The sequence below is a fragment of the Lactuca saligna genome, chromosome 5 (genome assembly GCF_052625555.1).
Source record: "Lactuca saligna cultivar CGN05327 chromosome 5, ASM5262555v1, whole genome shotgun sequence".
Classification (NCBI taxonomy): domain Eukaryota; kingdom Viridiplantae; phylum Streptophyta; class Magnoliopsida; order Asterales; family Asteraceae; genus Lactuca; species Lactuca saligna.
In genome coordinates this window covers 305,447,571-305,455,514 of record NC_136421.1, presented here as the reverse complement: position 1 = coordinate 305,455,514, position 7,944 = coordinate 305,447,571, and the positions used below count along the sequence as shown (strand labels likewise).

The following is a 7,944-nucleotide window of genomic DNA, read 5'->3' as shown; positions in this document are numbered from 1 at the left end:
GTATTCATTTGTAAATAGCAGTGTAATCATGTGTGAATGATTGTATTTTATTTATGATTAGATGTATTGTTTTATTCATTTGTGTATAGTAGGGTATTTATTTGTTAATAACAATGTATTCATTTGTAAATAGCAATGTAAAAATGTGTGAATAAGTGTACTTATTTATGATTAAATGTATTCTTTTATTAAGAAATGATAATTTTTACACCCCTTTTATTTTCAGTTGATTAAAAGAAAGGAAGTGGATTACTTGTAAATTGATATGTATTCATTTGTTATTGCAATAGTATTAGTTTTTTTGAAAAAAAAAAATCGTTTATGAATACAAATGTATTTATTTGGGGTTGGATTTTTATTAATTTTTTTGAAAAAAAAAACGTGAAATATGAGAAAAAAATTTAAGAAAAAAAAATTAAATTTTTTTAGTTTTAATTTTTTTTATAACAATGTTTTTTATATTTTATTAATAAGAAAAATAAAAAATCAAATATCTCCTTTTTTGGTAACTGATCCTAAATTTAAGGGAATTTGATTTATTTTATTTTATTTTAATTTCATTAAAATATACAATTACTTATATGTCCTTATATATTGATTGGTCCAGAACTGTTTTCGCGTTCTCAATTTTTTAGGTGTTCTCATTTGAACATTTATATATATATATATATATATATATATATATATATATATATATATATATATATATATATATATATATATATATATATATATATATATATATATATATATATAAAGCTTACTAATTTGTGTTATTAATTTGTGTGACTACTTTTTAACGGTATATCAACTTTATACTATCGTATTTCTATGAATATTTTTTATATCATAAAGAGTAAATTACATAAAACATTGTTTGGAAAAATTTGTAAGTTTTGTTCTTTAGCATTTTTTTTTCTTTATTTGGATGATTCCTAGAAGTTTTGTTTGTTAGTATTTTGTCCCTTCATTAATGGTGTTAATTTTTTTCATACCTAACTTTTGTATTTAGAGTGCACATAGTGGGCAACAGGAGAGGCGTTATGCCTATGTGGTATCAAATAACTGCATCATAACATGAGAAACATTGCCTCCCTCTCATGTTATTTGGTGTTATGTTAAGAGATGTTATCTTGATAAAATATTGTAACCGGAAGTCCTTCTTTCCTCTCATTGGTTGCACATCTCTCTCTCTCTCTCTCTCTCTCTCTCTCTCTCTCTCTCTCTCTCTCTCTCTCTCTCTCTCAACATCATGTTATAACATGGGAACACCACCCCCACTTCATATTATAACAAGTTGTCCATTTCCTTAAATTTTTGCTATAACACCATTTTAACATGACTGGTGAGGTGGCAACTTTGGGGTGTGATAATATGTTACCCACACCCACCAGCCTTATGAATATTTGTTGTCTCCTAAGTCCTAACTTAGGAACTTAGGAAATGGTTTCCTCCTCTTCCTTATATTGTATATATATCCCCTTTCATACCACCTCCCTCCCCCTTCATTTACCGAGACCATACACTAGTTTATGTAGAAGGTACTTAAATTTTCAACCTCGATTAAATTTTTATAAAAATATGTTTTGAAACTATCTTGAAATTTTTTTGGGAACTAGCTTGTGTAACATGTGAAAGAAAAATTTATTTAAGATTATAAACTAAGAAAATATACAATCAAGCAAGATGGAAACCATAAATTTTCGGATACCAAATAAAAAGCCTATAAATAAACCACAAAAATATATTATAAAATAACCACTCTCTTGAAAATCTGAATAACGATTGCTTTTGTGTTTCACAAGAAAAAATCATCACCGACAGAGGGATAAACTCCATCGAACATTTGAACAGATTATATCGGCACCGCCTTTGTAATGTTGACCAATCACCACACACTCTATTCTTCATCTTCATTCGTGTCACTCTTTTGTTTTGTTGAACGTGATCTGCAACTTCGACGAGCAAGTAGCAACTTCCATCGTCGCAGCGTGCTCCTCTCTCGTCCATGCAAGGCATTGATTTATAAGTTATTTTTTTCATGCTCTCGTTTTTTATCTTTCACTTTCTTTCTCTTGGTTACATACTAGAGATGGGTTAATGAGTTTTTATAGAAAAAATGAAATACTACAAGAAAAATTAAATATCATTGTATATTTTCTTTTTATTTATCTTCATATATATGTGATATGGTGGCAATTATCATATTTTGATAAAATTAATAATATTTTAAAACACATGTTACCATTTCACATGAATAAAAAGATAATTATGAAAATATTTAATTTTTCATACTACAACTCAAGTATAGCTGTACTGAAAATTAAAACAAATTGCCTTAAACTACTAAAATAATAAAACGCTACAAAAGCTAAAAATTATTATTATTATAATTATTTGGTTTTGGTAATTTATAAACTTTTATTTTGAGAAATAAAACTTCCAAAAATTATTAATTAAGAAAATAAGAATATTTTTAGTTCATTTTCATATAATTATGGAAAAATGAATAATCAAACCTAAAAACCACATAAACATCTATATATATCACAAATATCTTATATATAGGCTATATGAATGAGTCAAAACTTCTAATAATCTTGCGTAAGTTATTACTTATAATATTTGACTTATATTATTTTTATATTCTTAAATTTTAGATTCATAGAAAATTTGGATTATAATGTCAAATATTAAAAAAAAAAATGTTTTATAAATATTATTATGGATACAATAATTCAAATATTTTAAAATTTTAATTATAACATTGCATTTGGTACAACCGTAATAACTTTAATATAACTATTAAATATATGTTTAAATATTTTAAAATATAGAACCCGATCCATCACAAATTTTATTGACTCTATTTTTATCGGTTGCACTTGACATCTTGTTTTTACAAGGATAAGGGGAGATGGCACATCATTTGGACGATATGCTAAACTAGTGAAGTTGAAACCTCCAAAACTTCGAACCCAACCTTACACAGTCCAAAAATGAAAAGTGAAAGCCATACAAAAAATTCATTTTAACAACTATTTGCATAAGTTGATATTTTTAGAAAGCAACACACATTCTAATATTACTCCTAAACTATCAATTAATTCCACCTAATGATTGGTAATGAAGTTGTTACGGGTGATTGATACTAGGGGTGAGGTAGGTTTTTAAGTTTAACCTAAAATAATTTACAAAATAGTACTACATCAAAAAAAAAAAAACAACAACAAAATAAACATGTGCCAATCCTTAAACTCCCAAATTTTCACTTCTTTCTTTAAGAATTCTTACGCTTCAGTTACATCCTACATAGAAACAACAGCAATAGTTAAGCTATTACACGGTTTCCACTGTTACATAATGGAAATGAATGGTTTGTACCATTAATGTGATTCCTTCCACTTTTCTAATTACAAGTCCTTATCATGGAGATTTTGTTTTCATACCATGATGATGGAATGGAATGATATGAAAATTTGCAAAATAATTCCATTTTTTTATTTATTGCAAAATTATGGTAAATTGGCTGTTATAACAAGAGAATTCCTACCGAGGAATTAAGTTAGCATCAAACCAATCCCACTCTTGAAAAGGGCAAAGCATAGTAGCAACACAAAGAGATTCAAGGGCAGCTGTAAATGCAAACAAATTATAGAATCAATCAAAGCTATATATATATATATATATATATATGTAGTAAGATTTGAATTGGATTGAATTGAATCAAGTGGCAAAAAGCTCACATTCTGCGTAGAACTCTGTGGAATCACTAGTGCAGCCTGAAATACGCCAACGTATATGGCAGCTATGACAACCATCGCTCCCAAACTCCTCACAAGACGTTCCATATTAATAATTTATGTCTCTAACATCAAAACATAAGATAAATTAGAAACTTCAACCAAGATTTGGTACTCTATATTTTCAAATGAACGAAACATAAAGTTCCCCAAAACGTTAGAGTTTTTTGCAAACTGCAACAAGCATATGCAGTATTCCCATCGAGAGGGTTAAGTAAAAAATCAACTAAAACAAAAGAATCAATTTGGTAATGCCATCAGATGGGAAATTTTACTTCAATTTACATAAAGTGGGACTCAAAGCCAAACATCGTATGGGGATATATAAGGTTTATACATGCAATGCAAATAAATCTACCGATGTTCAAACCATGATTAAATCATCTGGGAGAAATAAAATCTATCAATAACACAACTATATATTAATTATTCATCATCTCGATTACCTTGATATGTAAGCTAGACTGATGAGTTGACGATTAGGGGTTTTTACACGGATTGATGTTAAAACTTTTCTCTTCAAGTTGACGATGCCTTCATCTTCGAAGATCTAGAGAGCGTTTCACGATTAGGGTTTTTAATGGAGTTAGTAGAGCTCTAGGGGTCTTGAATTGCCGACGCTTATAATCACAGAGGCATCTCCATGTTAACACCATTCTTATTATAACTCCGTCCAACACCACCATTCTTAGTATAATTCCGTCCATCGCTTTTGTTAATATTTCGTCCCAACACTGTTTTTGGTATAACTCCGTCCATCAAATCTTGGTGTAACTCCGTCCACCATTTCTGGTATAAATCCGTCTACAGATCTTGATTTTTAACTTTTTGTGTTAACGTATGAACTACGAAACGTCTATCCTTATTCCTTCCTCTCCCGTGAGCTTCACTCAACTCTATGCAAAATCTAGGGCTGTAAACTTCAAATTTGGTTTCTATGTTTGTTAAAAAATTCGGTTTTCATCCCTACACTTTTAATTGTATATAAATAAATTTTGTAGGGATTTTTCTTAGTGCTTTGGTCCCTTTTATAATTATTTGTGGAATTTGGGAGATGGGTTCACCACTTACATAATTCATTAAACATATTTATTCACTAGCTTATAATCCATGGATACCACGGATGAAAATTTTAAAAATAATTTTGATTAAATTATAACTTATTTATTGAAAATTGATAAACTAATATTTACCGATTGATAAAGTATATGTTTTGTAAGTAATATGATAATGACATAATTATTAGTTGAAATCACGAAATGATAGCGGTTTGAATATCCAAGTATAATTTTCTATTTTTTCTTCTTTATCTAGTCGTGACATCCATGTTCTTGTTTGATATATAATTAAAAATAAAAATAACAAAGTAAAATTAATAATTTGAAAGTAAGGGTTACATACAATTGGTTGTTCCTTTTAATTAACGAATTGAATAATAATCAAATATAAAATAAATGATAGTTGTAAATCACGGGAGTAATCAATTATTTTGAAACAATTATTAGTTTACATATTTATATTGTCTTCAATTTTATAATGTGTGGTTATAATTAATATTTAAAATGCTTTGAGGATATTTAGGATGTTTTTAAGTATAAATTAATTACAAATATTCATCTTGTATAATGATATATAAATTAAAGTGACTTATAAAATTATTGACCATAATATATTATAAAATGATATTATTAAGTTTTGAATGACACATTAAATTATAGTTAAATAAATAAAACAATTAAAATATTAATAAAAACGTTATTAATAATTTGAAATCGTAAATAACTAATCAAATATTAAAAGAAGGCCTATTAATTTACAAATTTAGAAGTTATGTTAGTAAGTTTATATTATTGTTTTAAAATAAATATATAAACCAATAAGACAAATTAAACATGACGGTAATAACCAAACACAATCACTTATAAATTAAAATGATATACGAAATGTAATTTACTAAAATTAAGTCATTATTATATCTTAAACTAAAAATAAGTGAATGTTTTATCGATTGAAGTTAAAAATATGAAAGGTTTAACAATTTAAATGGATGCAAAGTATTAATTGAGGTTAATAGAAAATTACATAGAAAAATATTATTTCAAAACAAAAAAGAAATTAGAATAAAACATCATAATATAAAACTTTCAAATAAAAATATTCATTACGGTGTAATTATATTATCCTTACAAACTTCACATTTTTACAATTCAAAATATTATGTATTTTGGTAGTTATGAACCTATGATACTTATGTTGATTCTTAAAAGAATATGTGCTTTTCACTTTACTAAACATAAACATGTTATATTTACATTTTAATAAAAAAAAGTAACGATAAACTAAATATTTAACGATAAACATGTATATATATATATATATATATATATATATATATATATATATATATATATATATATATATATATATATATTAAAACTACAAGGGGCAAAGTTAACTTTTGGTAAAGATGAAGGTTTCTTTCGATTCAAAGCCACAGTGCCACGACACATCGTCTCGTTAAATGTTTTCCTAAGGCGATTGCTTGTCTTCTAACACTACTGACAACATCAATAACTCTCTCTGGCAACCTTAAGGTATGTACACTCTCTCTGTATGTAGATATAAAACTTAAGATCAGATGCATGCATGGTTTGTTTTTCTTGTTTTGCCCTTTCAACGGTTAATTAGGGCTTTAATCGAGAAAATCATCAATTCTGGATTTTTGATTTAACCTAACCATCAAATCGAATTCTTTATGTAACCGATAGAGTTTAGGATTTGCTAATGTGGTGTCTACAAATAGTGATTGATAAAATAGAAGTTCAATTCATTCATTTTTTTTAAAGATAAGCGTAGTTGGATTCAAAAGCATGGCAGAAATCAGAAGGGCGTTTATTGTTTCTAAAGTTGGGATACAATCATAAAATTGAATTATCAGTGCCTCCTACTGTTCGTGTATTTTGTTTCAAACCAAATACCGTTTGCTGCACCGGAATCAACAACCAAAGGGTGCACCTATTTGTTGTCGCCGTTCTAGCTATTAGTCACTGGAAGATTACAAAGGCAAAGGTATATGTCGATAAAGTTATAAAAAAATAGGGCAAGAAATCAAAATAGAAATAAGATGCTATAGTTACAGATGAAATGAAGTTTTATAAAAGTAAGCTATATTTTTAAAGTTTTACAAGTTATAGCAATTATCTTTTTCAAGATAATCTATATGATTAAAAATTATACACCCAATCTAGGATTCTATTTACCTCTTAACACATGGCACCAATAGTGAAGTAGATTACTAACTACATACCATTGTAATGAGTTTTTAGTTAATTGTTTTTTAAAAAAGTATTGTTTCACCACCATACTTTTCAAGAATGTGATTACTCCTTATCAAATAGTTTTGAAAGCTAAATATAAGCATAAAGTAAATGAATTCATATCAGGTGTGAGAATCTAGTAAAAAAGGAGAAATTTCACCAAAGTTAACTATTTTTGACTGCTGATGCATCGGACGCCTGATGGTATAAATCATTTATGGCGATGAATTTTCTGTATCAGGTAACTCTTCTTCATGTTAATGAATATCTCACATTCATTGGATGAGAAGGTTTTTCCAACTACATATTATGGCAAATTGGATTCTCGTCTAGGGAAACTTTGTCTAAAGGTTAGTACCCTCAAAATAGAACAACTTGTATAGCATTCAACAAATATTCACTAAGTAGATTATACCCCGTTTGAGCAGATTAAGCAAATCCTCAAGTCCTATAAAATAATATGAAAGTAAAATGATACTATGGGTAAAATATGAAAATAAGATACTGTAAAATAAAATGACAATATAAATAAATAATTGAGAGATTTGAGCTTTTTATAATTATTGAAGGTTAACTTCTAAAGCGTATTGCTATTTGATGCATTTAACACCAAAACATGGATAAATAAATAGCAATGTACTTTGTTTTTTTATAAAAAAAATAAATAAATAGCATCAACCAGAAACAAATAGATATTAACTCAAAAAATGCAATAAACATAAAATATTTATAAAGTAAAAAAGTAGATCTGAATTCAGAAAATGCAACAAATATAAAATATGTTTAATGTAAAAAAAGGGCGTCGACCAGAAATAAATAGTTAT

General features: G+C 27.2%; 1 long non-coding RNA gene across 1 annotated transcript; it reads right to left on the bottom strand.

Moving 5' to 3' along the window:
- Nucleotides 1–3,025: 3,025 nt before the first annotated feature.
- On the bottom strand, nucleotides 3,026–4,669 carry LOC144998537 (uncharacterized). The gene is made up of 4 exons (XR_013660360.1): nucleotides 4,250–4,669; nucleotides 3,747–3,868; nucleotides 3,554–3,635; nucleotides 3,026–3,308 (listed from the first exon to the last, which is right to left on the bottom strand). It is a non-coding gene; the product is annotated as an uncharacterized LOC144998537 (long non-coding RNA).
- Nucleotides 4,670–7,944: the final 3,275 nt, after the last annotated feature.